The sequence below is a fragment of the Adiantum capillus-veneris genome, chromosome 3, assembly GCF_014529385.1.
Source record: "Adiantum capillus-veneris isolate H3 chromosome 3, ASM1452938v2, whole genome shotgun sequence".
In the NCBI taxonomy this organism is placed as follows: Eukaryota; Viridiplantae; Streptophyta; class Polypodiopsida; order Polypodiales; family Pteridaceae; genus Adiantum; species Adiantum capillus-veneris.
In genome coordinates, this window is record NC_140933.1 from 168,809,423 (window position 1) to 168,825,327 (window position 15,905).

A 15,905-nucleotide genomic window follows, 5' to 3' on the forward strand; every position below is an offset into this window, starting at 1 on the left:
TGAAGCAATCCAGGTTTCTTCCCTCTATCAAATTTTGTCTTTTGACATACCACACATTTGGAAACATACTCTTGTATGTTCACTTTCATGGTAGGCCAATAGAAATATGTTTCAATTCCCTTTAAGGTAACTGAATCCCTCTAAGCCCCGCATACGGGGGAGCATGAGATTCATACATTACTTTCTCACGCAGGGAGTTAGTAACGCATAGTCTATTGCCATAGAGAAGATAACCATCTTGTAAAGTAAATGGTTCTTCTTTCTTCTGTAATGTAAGGGTTGAAATCACATCTCTAAAATCGGGATCAATAGCATACTCATCTATCATTGAACATAGATCATTGTGAGTTGCTATGGAAACCGCATTCACTCTCGGCCGTCTTGAGAGTGCATCGGCTACTTGATTATGCTTGCCAGCAATGTGAGCAATATGAAAATGAAATTGCGAAAGGAAATTTGCCCACCTCATTTGTTTGTCGGAGAGCTTGGTCTACGTCATGAAGTACTTAAGACTTTGGTGATCCGTTCGCAGAATGAAAGGAGTCCCCAATAAATAGTGCTTCCATGAGTCTAAGGCATGTAGAACTGCAAGGAGTTCTTTTTCGTATATGCCTAGAGCTTGCTCAACAGGGTCGAGCCTTCGGCTCTCATAGCCTATGGCGTGCCCTTCTTGAAGCAAAACAGCTCCAAGGCAATCACCACAAGCATCACATTGGACCTCAAATGGTTTTGAGAGATCCGGTAGTGTAAGCACAGGTTGAGAGATAAGCTTTTCTTTAAGCTTTTCAAAAGCATTGTTCTCCTTAGCAGACCATGTATACCTAACGCTTTTCTTTGTTAGGTCATGTAATGGTCCCGCAATTTGTGAGAACTTTTCTATGAAGCGTCTATAGTATGCGCACATACCTATAAAGCTTCTTAGTTCATGAAGATTCCTTGGTTTAGGCCATCCTTTTATTACCTCTAACTTGGATGGATGCATTTGGATGCCATCTTGAGAGATAATGTGACATAAATACTGAATCTCTTGCAAGAAAAATTCACTTTTCTTTCGATTAACATAAAGTTTATTCTCTCTTAAAACTTGAAATATTACCTGGAGGTGTTGCTTGTGTTCCTCCAATGAATTAGAGTAGATGATAATATCATCAAAGAACACTCCAGTGAAGGTTCGATGAGGCCTGAACAGCTTCTCCATCAAGCGGTTGAATGTGGCTGGTGCATTGGTCAAGCCAAAAGGCATGACAATGTATTCGTAAAGACCAAATGTAGTGCGAAACGCGGTCTTTACAATGTCTTGATCAACTATCCTTATTTGATGATAGCCACTCTTTAGGTCAACCCTACTGAAGTAGGTCGATCCTTGTAGCTTATCAAATAGGTCTTCTACCCGTGGAACGGGAAACCTATTCTTGATAGTGATCCTATTTAGTGCTCTATAGTCGACACACATACGATATGTGCCGTCTTTCTTTTGCACTAATAGCACAGGTGAGCAAAATGGAGATGAGCTAGGCCTAACCATGCCCTTCTCAACTAACTCATGCACTTGCCGCATAATCTCCTCTTGTTGAGCTTGAGAAACTCTATAAGGAGGTTTATTAGGCGGTGAACTTCTTGGAAGAAGTTCAATTGCATGGTCATCATTACCTCGTTTAGGAGGTAGCTCACAAGGGATGTCGTCAATAAAAACATCTTGAAACCCCTTGAGAAAATTGGATAACTCTAATTCCTTTTGGTTGCTTTTATTTTCTTTTGCTAAAGCATTAGGTTCATTTTGAGAGTCTTTAACAAAAATCATGTACACGGAAATAGAGCTCTTTATTGACGTATTGAAAGCTGGTGTATGTACAATGGGGATGGTGTTACCCATTTACTTAGCATCTATATACATGTCGTTTTCCCTGAACTTAAAGGAGATTCTCCTTTCAGGAAATTTAACATCGGCAGCCAGGCGGTCAAACCATGGTGCCCCTAGGATTACATCCTCATGCTTGAGAGGAGAGAAAAAGAAGTCCTCTTTGTCCACATAGCCTTGTACATGAATCCTCAATTTCCCAATTAAGGGAGTAACTGAAGCTTCTTGCCCCTTGAAGGCACTATCTGCGGGTAGGACATCTCCCATCTCGTAGGATTGTATTCCTAGCTTGGTGGCCAACTCTATAGATATAAAATTGTGAGTAGAACCAGGGTCAAAGAGAATAAAAGCATCATGTTCTCTTACCTTTCCCCAAGCATGGCATAGACGAGGTCCTTTGTGGTGAGTTTGGTGAGTCTCCTCCTCTTGGATTTCAACCAAGGAAGCTCTAGGAGGATCTTGGCGGTTGTTCTTTTGGGGACAAGCACGGTACGCATGCCCTTGTTCGCTGCACTTGAAACACCAGTTATCCTTACGATAATGCTCAAGCTCTTCAGGAGAGAGTTTATTCTTACCTTTGTAAACTCCCTTCTCTTTAGCTTTGTTGGAGTTGCCCTTAGGAGACTTTTGGACATTGTCCTTCCCCTTAGGCTCATTGGAACCCTTGTTTTCCAGGGGCTTATTATTTCTTTTTGCCCCCGTTTGGAAATTGATTCGAGAGGCGACCATAGTGTGGTGTATTACCGCCGATATGGTACGTGTTCTTTGGGAGTTGACATACTCCGCCATTTCTTCGGTTAAGCCCGCACAAAATTGTTGCTTTTGCTCTCCAAAATCCAACCTTTTAAAGACAGTGGCTTTGAGTTGTAGGTCCCAAAACTTGTCTACATATTTGTGGATGGATTCATTGGGAGAGAGATTTAAGCTTCGCCATTCGGTGAGTACTTTGTCTTTGGAATCGGTGGCCAAAAATTGCTTCATAATGGAAGCTCTTAACACTAGGTTGGTAATGGGACACTTTTATGTCCTGGGACACTTTTATGTCCTGTTAAGTGACCATTTTCCTTGAATTATGTCAAGAGTTTCAAAATGGATTTTGAGGTGCTATCTATCTAGAAAGTTGTCTCATGAGCTGAAAAAAACTTGACATTTTTTTGGAATATGAATTCCATCTTTAACCTTGTCCTTGCACAACATTTCACAACCTAAACTGTGTGAAAAAACGGGTCCTGTTTTTGGCTTTTTTTAACTTTTTGCAACTATACCACTCTAGAATTCATGTTTGTGAGTTCTATAATGCTAGAGAACTATCTTTAGTAGTCCTCAACATGTCTAGATGCTTCTAGGGAGAAATAAATGTTAAAGTTGTAAGTTATGACCAAATTACAAAAATTGTCAAATCCTTTTTTTAGCCAATTTTAGCTCTTCTATGATTTTTTTGTGGCTTTCATGATATCCAAATGTAGTTTTGATTTTCTATGTCGCATATTGTAACATAAAGCTAATATTCCTTGAGTTTTGGGGCACCTAATACCCTATTTTGCATAGTACACAACGATGGTTGATTTTTTCAATTATAGAAGAAAACAAAACATTCTAGTATATCAAGTATAGCTTTTTCAATATTGTTACTTTCTTGTGACAACTACATGCATTTTGTAGGTAGTAACCATGTCTAGTCATAAGGATCAAATTTGGCTAGATATTGAATAGTTTCTATGGGATTCTACAACTCATAATGTTGAACCCAGGTTTTTCATGTTTGCTCTATTTAGCACTTCATCTTTGTCCCCAAGATTCCCCTTGGTAAGAGATGTATTATTCTTTTGACATGCTCCATGGCTCCTTATGAACCTAAAGGACAATAGGGAACTAAGAAAACATTCATATATTTTTTGTATTGAGCATGGCTATAGAAACTTTGATGATAGGTTTGCAGAATGGTAAAAATTCAACTTTTTGGTACCTATTTCTTTTGGCAAAACAAAAAATAGTGAGTGAGAAGCAATCATATGTTCTGATCACCAACCCATTGAAGTTAACTAGGGAATTTATCTCAAGTCCTACAAAAATCCCTAATCTTATTTTTATGCAACAAAACGTGAGAAATGACTGTTTTGATGAAAATGTACTGGTCCATCAACTTTGGAGGCTTGTGTGACCAAAAGATGAGAAATTTTACAAGTTTCTTATTTTTTCCATGTATAGTAGGACTTGAACTATAATCTCATGAAAGGATTTTACAAAATGAGTGGATCTACTATGGTTTTGGAGGTTTTTTTCAAAACCCTGAAAGGACACTTTTATGTCCTGTTAGGTTACCAACCTAGTGTTAAAGCCTTCTATGTTTGTGGAGCTTCACCATTGGCTCGTAGGCTAGACCACCATTGTCTGGCGGACTTTTGAAAGTGCATAGCTACATGGCGTAGCTTAGAGGACTCCGTGAAGCCCTCATCTCCAAAGGCCGCATCGAATTGCTGGATAAAGGCCAAGACTTTGTCCGTAGCACCAAAGGTACCATCATAGGTAAGGAAAGAGATGCTCTTCCCTCCCTCTTTGAATTTCTTCAACTTGGATGACCTCTTCCATGCGGCATAGGATTTCCTATGGCCTCTTCTTTTTTATGGTTCAAAGGTTGCACCATCACTTTCTTCAGAGGGTGAAGAATTTGAAGAAGGTGGAGAAGAGGGTGACCTCTTTCTCGCCTTTTTCTTGTCTTGATCTTTGTCATCTTCACCATAGTTTTCATAAGAGGAAGAGGATGAAGAAGATGGAGAAGAGGGTGTCCTCTTTCTCGCCTTTTTCTTCTCTAGCTTTTTATCATCCCTCTTTGAATTATGGCGTGGAGAAGAGTGTGATGGTCTTCTCCGCTTTGGTGGTGATGGAGAGCGTTTAGCCCGCCGTCTTCGTGGAGCCATCTCCGCCGAGGTGGCAGGAGACTCGCTTCTTTCTGGTTCCTTCGGTGGAGGCTCTTGAGTTCTCCTTTGGGAAGGAGATGCATCATCAAGAAGTAAATTCTTGAGCCCTTCATATGGATTCTCTTCTTTTTCCCGAATCGGAGAGAGACCTCTTTTGGTAGTCTCACAAGGAGGCTTCCTAGGTGTTCTCTCGTCATGGTGATGAGCTTGGAGAATCCCGTGAGCACGGAGCTACCGTTGCACTTCACTTTGGAGAGATGGATTTCCCATGGCTTGTTGAAGCCTAGAAACAAGATAGTTAACAAGCATTGAAGCATCATTAGTAGCTTGCTCATGAGAAAAATCAAAGTTATCAACATTAATTTCACTCTCTTTACTATTGTCATCCATTGTAACAACTTTAAGGTGTAAACTTTTTAGGTGTACTTTGGCACTTAAAGCCCTAGTTGCTACTCCTCTTTACCCCTTTAGAAAAAGCACTCAAGCTACTGTACCTGCGGCTCGAATACCATTAATTGCAAGGAATAGAAGAGAGGGTCTTTCGACACCAAAATAGCACCGACTCCTGTCAAGCTTCTAATAGCTCAATAGTGGTTAAGCCGTAGGCAAGCCCCGTAGGACTCCACTATTAAGACCATAGCTCTCAACGGTGATGCCCCGTTAACTGCAAGAAGGCAGGTGCACTGCAAGGCTGAAAAATCCCTATTCTACTTACTCACAGGCAATTAATAATACCAACCATTTGTAGCTTGCTTGAGGACCTCCCTTCTTGAGCAAGAAAAGAGAAACCCTGAGCTCTGATACCAATGTAACATTTAATGGGCTAATAACTTATGTGTAGTGGAAATTAGCATGAACATAGTGGGCATTTCATTAGAGTAGATTCCTAATGAGAATTACAAGAGTGCTTGGGTGGAGAGAGCAACAAAAAGCATAACACCTAGTTAGATAGCATCGACAATACTTTCAAAAGAGAGAGCAATTAAGCTATTGACAACAGTTGAGGACCGGATTTTCATGGAGCCGGTCCCCCCTCCAAAAGGCTTTGTATTATGGTTTCTCCCATCAAGAGAGACATTGTACAATACAATTCTTTGTGTTCCTTCAAGACTAGCTCGTGCAATGAAGATGGAAACTTCATGCACTAAGCAAAACACTTAACAAACACAACTTGAATTATCCCCTTTCTCAAACCCAAGACCTCACACACCTTCGAAGATGGTGAGAGTTAGCAGGGTATGAGAGTAGATTGAGAGGAAGAAGGAGTATCTTACGAGAAAGATGTACATCTCCTCACATAATCACTCATATGTAGCATAGCTTAGCTTAGTAATTAGCTTGGTAGAGGAGATGAGCATGCATTGAAGCTTGGCTCTTGGTTGGATTTTCATCCACATGCCAAGAGAGTGTTGATGTAGGCTTCTATCTCACAAGCTTGGAGTAGGTGATGAGTTCTCCATTAAAGCTTGGGAAGAGATAGTCTTCTCTTTTTTCACACATGAGCTTGTGTGAGTGTGTGTGTGATAATTCCTTGCAAAAAATCAGCCCCCTCTCTCTCTTGGGCGAGCCCTCTTGCTAAATGCTCTTGCTGAAGCTTCATTGTCCCTCCCCAAGTCAAGCCAATTACAATTAAGCAGCATAAGTGATAGCCTTCTGACATGTGTCCCCCTTTCCCCTTTTGTGAGAGCTTTAGGTAATTAAATAATTAAACTAAACTCTCATTGGACCCCTTTGCCTCTTGGCCAATAGGAATCAGGCAAGCCATGGGGCTCCTGAATGCTCATTGGACCCCTTGGGAGACTGCCCAATAGTCTTCTAGGAGACTTAATTCTCATTGGTTTCTTTTATTGAATGTTTTTAAATTAATTAAACTAGATTAAATCTAGCTTAATTTTCATTGGTCCACTTCAAGGGTCATCCAATAGAAATTGGGCACACCTTGTGGGCATCTGGCCTAGGGAGCTGACATGTGTCCCTCATTCCCTTTGTGTAAAGGGAGCCTGTGTGTGTGTGTGTGGCTTTCTCTCTCATCCCCTACCTTTAGGGCTCGCCCCCTCCCATGTAGGGATGTGCAAAGACTTTTAGGGCACACACAAAGCATCCAATTTTCCCTAGGGTTGACCTTTGGACACAACCTTTGAATTTTGGAACCTTAGCATTTTGGAAGTCTTAATGGGTTGAACCTTAGGGTCTTTTTAGCCCATTGTAGAACATGGCTCTTTTGCAGATGGCCCCCCCCTTTGGATCCCTATTTTCCCTCCTTTGGATCCCTACTGTGGCCGGTCTGCTAGCTTAACCAATATTCTAGCTTTTTCTCCCCTTGCCTTCCCCACATTAAATGATCAGTTTAATATGAGAAAATCATTTAGGAGAATTAGATATTGATTATTATGACAGTACTTGATTTTGTACTTGAGTTTTAAGGTGGTGTAAATTTATTTTTTAAATGCATATTTTTTATGTTTTTCGAGATTGAATATGTCTATATAAGGGGGATCACCTCCTCATTTCACCATTTTCATCCCAGCATTGCAGTATACCCAATCACGCAAAGAGAAGACATGGCTGCTACTAGTGCTTTAGATGCATTCCTTACTGAGGTTGGGCGTTCAAATCGCCCTGAGCTTCAAGCATTTTTCACAACCCAACCCGATTTGGAAACCACCTTGACCCTCCACTCTCAATCTCTTGAGCACATTACTTCATACATATCCACGTGCATGGGGAGATTCATTGTTGAGTTACCAAACCGGCCAGGGCAATGGGTCCCTAAAGGCCTTCTCCACCACATCTACCTAGGGGACAGGCCATTTCATCAGCGGCTTGCACGCTTTGCCACCATAGCACAACCCGCCGGACAATATGTGCGGCTTGAAGCTGATGATGTGCGAGCAATGCGTAAGGGAAGGATCTGAAACAGTTTTTTCTCTGTTCAGGCCATAATGATCTTCCTCCTTCACGAGTGCCCAGCAGGCCCTGACGTAGTGCTACCACACTTGCAGATCGGCGGGGTACTGGCTGATGTGAAGGACCCCAAGCCCGCAGCCATTGACTCATCCGCCGAGGAGAGGACGCTTGCCTTGACCTACCCTGTAGGGATTCAAGGCCTCTTGGAGGCCTCTCCATCTGTCGGTTCATCCTCGGGACCGCTAGAAGGAACCACCACTCGGGATGCCATCCCTGAGGTAGAGATTACTCGCTTCTCCTCCATTGTGGTGGGTGGGGAGGAGTTTGTGTTTATGCATAATCTGGAGAAATCCTTTGAGCTTCGCATGGATGAGTGTTTCGCCATCCTCGATGCCCATGGCAAGTTTGACGTTGATACCACCACCTCCCATGACGATGATCTCCTACTGCCCATAGGAAATACTTTGGCGGACACAGTGGCGATCGCACAAGCCGAGGTGGCAGCGGCCGAGCAGGCCAAGGTCTCTGAGGAGGAGTTTGTGGCCGTGCAAGCCATGTGTTTGGCTAAACGCGCAAGAGTGGATTCACCACCACCTGCTGCAACACCTGTTTTGCTTGATCCAAAGGGGAAGTCAAGTGTGGATCTTTACTTGCACCCGGATGCCGATGAGGAGGATCGTAGACAAGAGGTATAAATGCTCACTTACATTTGATTTTGTTAATGTTATATCATAATTCTGTGCCATATCAAATAAAACCTATGTTTTGCAGGATGTTCTGGAGGTTGACGCTTGAGCGCAACAGTCAGGGGGGAGGAGGACGCCGTTCGGACCTCAAGCGGCACTTGCTCACTACCTCGGCACGCTTCCAACTGGTGTCGTGGTGTTTGTCCATGCCGACCACTCTCCCAATGGTCGCTACAACATTTTTTCTCTCCGTTCACTCTCCAAGGCGTTGTGTTTAACAACACTTGCCCAAACAACCAACCTGTAGTGCTTGTAAAGAAAGATTTTGCAATATCCACTTTCGGTGTTAAATTTCACAGGCGCCTTATTGCCCATGTTGGCATGAACCAAGCTGTAGGAGTTAATGACACCCAAGAAATCACAACCACTTTACTTAACAGAGAGCCACCCCAAAATGCCAAGCGCCAGAAAATTGTAATTTGAAAGATCCTAAAGCAAAAGCCGGATATCATGTAAAGCATTGATTTCTTTAATGAAACTACTTTTTGATCTCTACGACTCTCTTACTTGCAAGGTTTTGAATTTCTTATATGTTGGGCCTCCATTGTGTATGAGAAGCACCATGATTTCTGATATGACTACTATAGGGTTGGGCAGGCATTAAAATCAATAAAATGCATACTTTGTTATATCTAGGCTTCCAAAGTTATGTATGTGCCTACTGAAGGGCTTGGAAGTCCCTAAAATGGGCTGCCACAAGGGCGCGCATTGGGGCCTTCCATCAACAGATGAAATGGGCAAATGCGCGCCCTTGTGGCAGATGATTTTGGACCCATATAGGAGCATACCAAGGTGCAAAACAGGGAGACAAGACATTAATACCCAGTTGCAAAACAGAAAGACAAGCATACCTAGGTAAACTTAAGCCCATCTTGGCCCAGATACTTAAAGTTGTATTAACAAACCACAAGAGAAAAATATGTGGCAATATCAAGCCCATTTTGGAGTATAGGACTGACTTCACAGATGCAACAAACATCCTTCAAAATTTCTATGCTACATGGACTAAGGGGATATGATTGCGAGAAGCATCTATGCTAATTAAAGCATTGAATCAAACAAAACATACTTATTGCTTGTGAAAATTATCTGGAAACCATTGGAAAGTGTCTGGAATGCACTAGAAAAGGTTTCCACAAGGGCGCGCATTGTGGCCATCCATATGCCTTTGGAAGCCCCAAATGCACGCCCCTATGGCAGCCAGTTTGGGGGCATTCTGAGCCATTTTCAACACTTTGTAGATGCTTTTTCCATGCAATAGTGAGTCACATAGCATGGATGCATCAGGAAGTGCATGCCCCACTTATCCAAGGTGCTAAACATCGGCAAGTTTTCACAATAACAAGGTAATGGCTACATACATACAATAGAAGGTAGACAAAACTTGGACCAGTGCTACATCGCATGGTACAGAATTAAAACAATACAATGCGCAGTGGGGTATACAATAAAAGACGCTCATATTCAAATTCTTCCCAATACAATGCATAGAGTGGGGTATACAATCAAAAGACGCTTGTATTCAAATTCTCCCCAATCTTGGAAGTTCCGTAAATACAAAAAGGTTTGATGCCTAATTACAAGCTACTCCTCATGGCACAAACGGCGAGCAAGCTGCATATCCTTGGGCATAATGGTTACACGCTTTGCATGGATGGCACATAGGTTAGAATCCTCGAATATGCTAGTTAAATATTTCTTTGCTGCCTCTATGGCCATGGCGCCCATTTGAAACTGAGTGTTGTACAATTGCAAAACCTCCCTGCATAGCCTTGCAAAAGGGGCCCTCCGAATCAAGAGCTCGGTGCTCTTTTGATAGTGTCAAATCTCCGCAAAAGCACGGCTGCGCTTTCGTACCTTCTAAGGTCGACGTGGAGGTGCATTTTTGGCATGAGTTGGGGCAGCTTTCTTCCTCTTCTTGTAGACAATGCTCTTTCTCTTTTTTTTCTGCACAGGCACTTCCAACACCTCATAATCTGATTCCACCCACTCTCCATCTGATTCGTGCTCTTCACTATTGAGCGGATGTGATGGTGTAGGTCCACTCCCTTTAGGAAGTGTCTTACCCCCAATAGACATGTGAGCCTGATAAGTTTGTATTTTGACGCCAACCCATGGGGCATCTTCATCCGTTTGCGTCTCTTCGGAGCCTTCTGACGCCTGCTTTTGGCTATTTGTTTCTTTGCCTTGGTTGCTCTCATCCTCCCTGTTGCCATCAAAATCGTTGGATTCCGATGAATAGACAACAAGGCAATGCTTCCTTCTCTCTTTTGCTGTTGTGGAGGACTAGCCATGCTGATTTGAAGCTCCAGCTTCTTCTGTGTGGACTTCACCTTGAGCTTGTGAAGTTCCAACTTCTGTTGCTGTACCTTTGAGTCGTTGGCCATCCTGCCCCGCTGGATATGCAATCCTTGCCATTTGTTTTGTTCTTGCCATGGTAGAACCTAGTAGGAAAAATGACAAAATGAGTGCCTTCAACCTTTAAATAGGTTTTTTTGAGATTTGGGCCCTTTCACACTATGTGGCCAATTGAGTGAAACTCAAATAAACCAATTGAATTTAACAACTAAACTTGGATCATGCGGAGGACTGACGCGACGCCCAAACGCTACCTTTTCGATACTCAGTTGTGCGCCAAGCTTCATGGCCCAGAGACGCTCGCGAGGGTTTCCACTTCTCGGATGCTGCAGTACGGGAGGCGTTGCATAACTGCTTTGCTAACATCGACTCTCTTGCTTTCTCAATAGTGCGAGTTCTCCCAAAAGTGTGTCTAAAAAACCAGTTAAACATCTCTTGGAGGTAGTTGGAGTGTGAACTACCACCACCATGCCGAGTATTCTTGAAGTACACTCCTTTTGCTCGATAGTGGGACTTCTCCATGCCTTGTGTACTCCATATATCAAGCGAACCATAGCGGTCCATGAAGTATGCACCATGCGCATAGAGAATGTGCTAAAACAACCAAAAAGGAGATAAGCCAATAGAAAAGTTGCATTTTCAAACATTGCATATGTATTAAGTCCGTTAAAACAAACCATGTAGTGTGTGATCTTGCTTTTAGACCATTCGTCCTTAGTGGACTTTGTGAATTCATAAAGCACCTTCTTGAACTCCTCTCGCTGCTCAACGATGGTGCTTGAAAGATTCATCAATTGCACAACCTTTTGAAAGGATGACCATACTAGCTTGCGTTGGTTAGCAACCTCCACATTGGGATCTTTGTTCGTCGTGCATGAACACAAATCTTTCCACAACTCCCACAGCTTCTCACTTGCTAGATCGACACTTGCCTTGGATACCTGCATTGGAGACTTTGACATCTTCTTGAAAAATCGACGTGCCTTGGATCCATTCATGGAAACCTTCTGTGCCACCTCATATGTCTTCTCTCTACAAGTCTCTGCTACAATGTTCACCCTTGATCGGTGACATCCAATCTCATTAAGGAGCGTCTCCACCCCGTGCAAGGAGTCTTTTGACCTTTGAAGGGGCTTCATTGTGAAAGAATAATCAATGTGATGCTTTAGGATCCGATCAAATATTAGCATAAACGCATGCAATGTACAAAAGTGAACATTGTTGAGGGAGAAGGGAATTATGGGGTTCCACCCAGGATCTTTGCTATCCCTATTGGGCACCTGTAGCATATCACATGAAAGAACCGAAGTTTGCCACTCCCTATTTATATGGTCATCATTATCTTCTTCGTGACCTTCCACTTGAGTTGCTCGACTTGTCTTGTGCCCTTTCACACATAATGGAGAGGGAAGTAAAGAATTTGCACCTTGTTTGCATCCAAGAATGCACTTTATGGTCTTTAGATCACCACCTAAATGCCATTCAACATCAAACTCCCCACATCCTGGAACTATGAGCTTCTCACCGTTTATTTGAGCTTTAATGACCTCTGTGACCCATGGGATTCTACTGAAAATCCATGCAAGGACTTCATGTGTCTCTTTCGGAACTTCAATTGCACCAAGCCACCATATATCCTTCACTGATTGCACACTAAAAGAGGGCTTTGTCGCTTCACTCGAACTGCAAGATTGCTTGGCATAAGCTAGGGCTTCATTCATAATTGTGATGCTCATTCTCTCCAACTTTCTCCCTTTAACAATTACACACTCATCCAACTTCAACACGAACACAAGCTTGCCTTGTTACGGCATTAGCCGCACATGCGGTCCTGCGGAGATCTGGACACTACGAATCAGGAGTCATGCGGTATGCGACAGCCGTAGCGGCAGTTCTTCACGGGATATCATGGGACAGGAGTGTGTGCACCGTTCCCGATCTGCACTGGAGCAGCAGTTGTATATGGCGGGGCATACCTATCTTTTGATGTAACTTAACCAATCTCTATGATATTCATGGCATCTATTGTTGTAACTCTGAGTCTGGATTATACATGGATGAAGCAAGAGGTGTTCTGTGCCTATGTACTGTGTACTTCCTTCTCTTGTCATTCTATATGTTGATGTTCACATAATGTAGTTGCGGGTAATCATTCCCGTAATGTCTATTGCTCCTGTGTGGGCAATAGCCATTACATCTGGTGACCACGATGCGTGATGGACGGCCTGCGATGAATATGCATGCGCACTAGGTCGTAGGGTCCGCCTGACCCTGTGGTTCCAATTGTAGGAAGACGATGGAGGAGAGGCGGTTCAGATGAATTCATTTTTTCTTCACCGTCGATTGAGGAATCTGTATCTCCATCACCAAGCTCGGTGCGTGGTAGGCAGTTGCGGCAAGCGAGACGTACTCCGCGCAGTCAATCATGTCCTCCTATCGTACGTTCACTCTCACGCACACAGGTTGCTCCACCACCATCTCCGGTAAGCAGTCCAGAAGTATCTCCGCCACTGTCTCCACCTCCTAGTACTTGTCAGCTTTTCCCGGGAGGAGGAGGAACAATTGGGCAAGGGGTGATGGCTCATCCTCAGATTAAGTATAGTCAGTTTCGAGGTCTTTCAAGTGAAGACCCTGATGCACATTTGCACCAATTCAATAAAGCTTATGGATTGAATCATCCTGGGGTGGTGATTCCTCTCCATCAACAATCAGTGTTTGAATCTACACTCTGAGGGAAAGCTGCAAAATGGTTGTCCGAATACCCTGATGATCATTTCCAGACGTATGCCGACGGATCCATAGCGTTTCTATGAAGGTTTCGAACAAAAAAGACAGTCCCTCAACATTTGGAGAAGCTTCAAACACTCCGGAAGAAGTCAGTGCCAGTGGAGGATTACGCTGTAAAATTTCGGATGCTTTTGCAGAGGGTACCTCAGGCACAAAGGCCGGCAGCCGAAGTGCTGAATGATTATTTTTTGCGGGGGCTCAATAAGGATCTCAGAACGGCTATGGCAACAGTGGATAAGGTAACTACTCCACTGGATAATGTCATCGCTAGGGCGGTAGTAGCAGGAGAGGCTTTAGAGGATACGGAATCTCCAAAGAAGTCAAAGAAAAAAGACAAGAAGAAATCTCATCGCAAGTCGCAAGACAGTGGCAGTGATATTTCGGAGTCCGAATCCGTAGTATCAGATTCCTCGGACTCAGGCAACAGCGATTCGGGGAAAGAATCGGAAGAGACACCACGGAAAAAATCCCAGCGTCACGGGAAAGTTGTTTCATCCGGATCATCGGAATCAGCTGCGGTGGCTAAAAGTCTGAAGGAACTATGGTGTATCCAATGTTGGAATCCGGGCCATGCTGCTTAGGAGTGCACAATGAATCAGAAGTGGTGTGCGATTTGCACGACCAATACTCATAATACAGTGGAATTTTATTTCAATGGCCGGGGTCATCGGAATCGAGGGGACTCTTCTACCTAGAAACAACCACAGATAGGGCAGAGACACGAGCCTGCTGTGGCGATGGCTCATGCTCATACATCAGAGACGCCTGTGCAAGGTCCAGCAGGAGGATGGGGTCAAGGGGGAGGACGAGGTCGTGGAAGAGGTGGCCGAGATCCTAATCGCCCCAAGACATGCCTTTTCTGTTTGGGGGATGGACACTGGCGATCTGAGTGTACTGAAGCTATGGAATACGATCGGAAAAACCAGGAACGCGCTGCAGGGAAACAGCCTAGTGTGGCTATGGTTCAGATTGAAGGACTGGAGGAGTCTGATCTAGTGGTTTCATTGATCACACGTTCGGGTAAAAATGTGGTTCCAACTCCCGATGTGAAAATTCCGGATTGGACGGTTCAGGAGGAAGTGCGGAAAAAAACTGTGTCCTGGTTGCCACAATAGTGAAGACAGCAGGACCAATGACATCAACTATGCCATCGACTGTGGGCCTGGAAATAGAGGAAAGAAAAGCTGGAAATAAGAATGATATTAAAGAATAGGAGGATTGGAATTCAGTTTGGCAAGAGGTCCTCGTGTCACCAATTCAAGTACCTCTGGGTTCATTGCTGAAATTGGTCCCGAGTTTCCATAATGCATTGCTGCGACAAACGACCACTGAGCTGAGGAAAGTCGCCATTGGGAAAGTTGAAAGTGAGGAGGATGATTCAGTCCCGTTGTCGGCGAATAGGATTACGGATACCCGCATTCCGGAGCTTTCAGTTCGATACCATGGAACATACATTGACAAGGTACTATTGGATGGTGGAGTGGGAGTAAACATTATCACCCAAGCAGCTTGTGAGCATTTTGGTCTCAGTGATTGGGAGCCTGCACCCTTTGTAGTCCGCATGGCAGATCAAAAAAGAGTGGAACCAGTGGGTTTACTTCGAGGCATTGTTTTGGATGTGGCGGGCTTATCCTTTGCTGTTTCCTTAGTAGTCTTGAATATTGAAGATCATAATCAGGATTATCACATTATCTTGGGGAGACCCTGGTTACGACAAGCGAGGGTAAAGCATAATTGGGAAGAAAAGTGCGTGTGATGTTGGGAACATGTAGACAGCCACTTCGGGCTGCCTGGCCGGAACAAATTGAGATAGATCCACGTCTTCTGGATGAGGTCTATCGGGCACATACTGCAGATTTTAGAGGCTTTGGCTATATTGATATTTCCTCTTCACCAGAGCAGGGTGCAGAGAAACCACCGGAACCTTCCAACCGGAGGGGCTGAGTGTGGGTTCACGCAATCCACCGTGCGTGCCAGATGTTACGGCATTAGCTGCACATGCGGTCCTCTGGTCCTACGGAGATCTGGACACTGCGGATCAGGAGTCATGCGGTATGCGGCGGCCGTAGTGGCAGTTCTTCACGGGATATCATGGGATAGGAGTGTATGCACCGTTCCCGATCTGCGCTGGAGCAGCGGCTGTATATGGAGGGGCATACCTGTCTTTTGATGTAACTTAACCAATCTCTATGATATTCATGGCATCTACTGTTGTAACTCTGAGTGTGGATTATACATGAATGAAGCAAGAGGTGTTTTGTGCCTGTGTAATGTGTACTTCCTTCTCTTGTCATTCTATATGTTGATGTTCACATAATGTAGTTGCGGGTA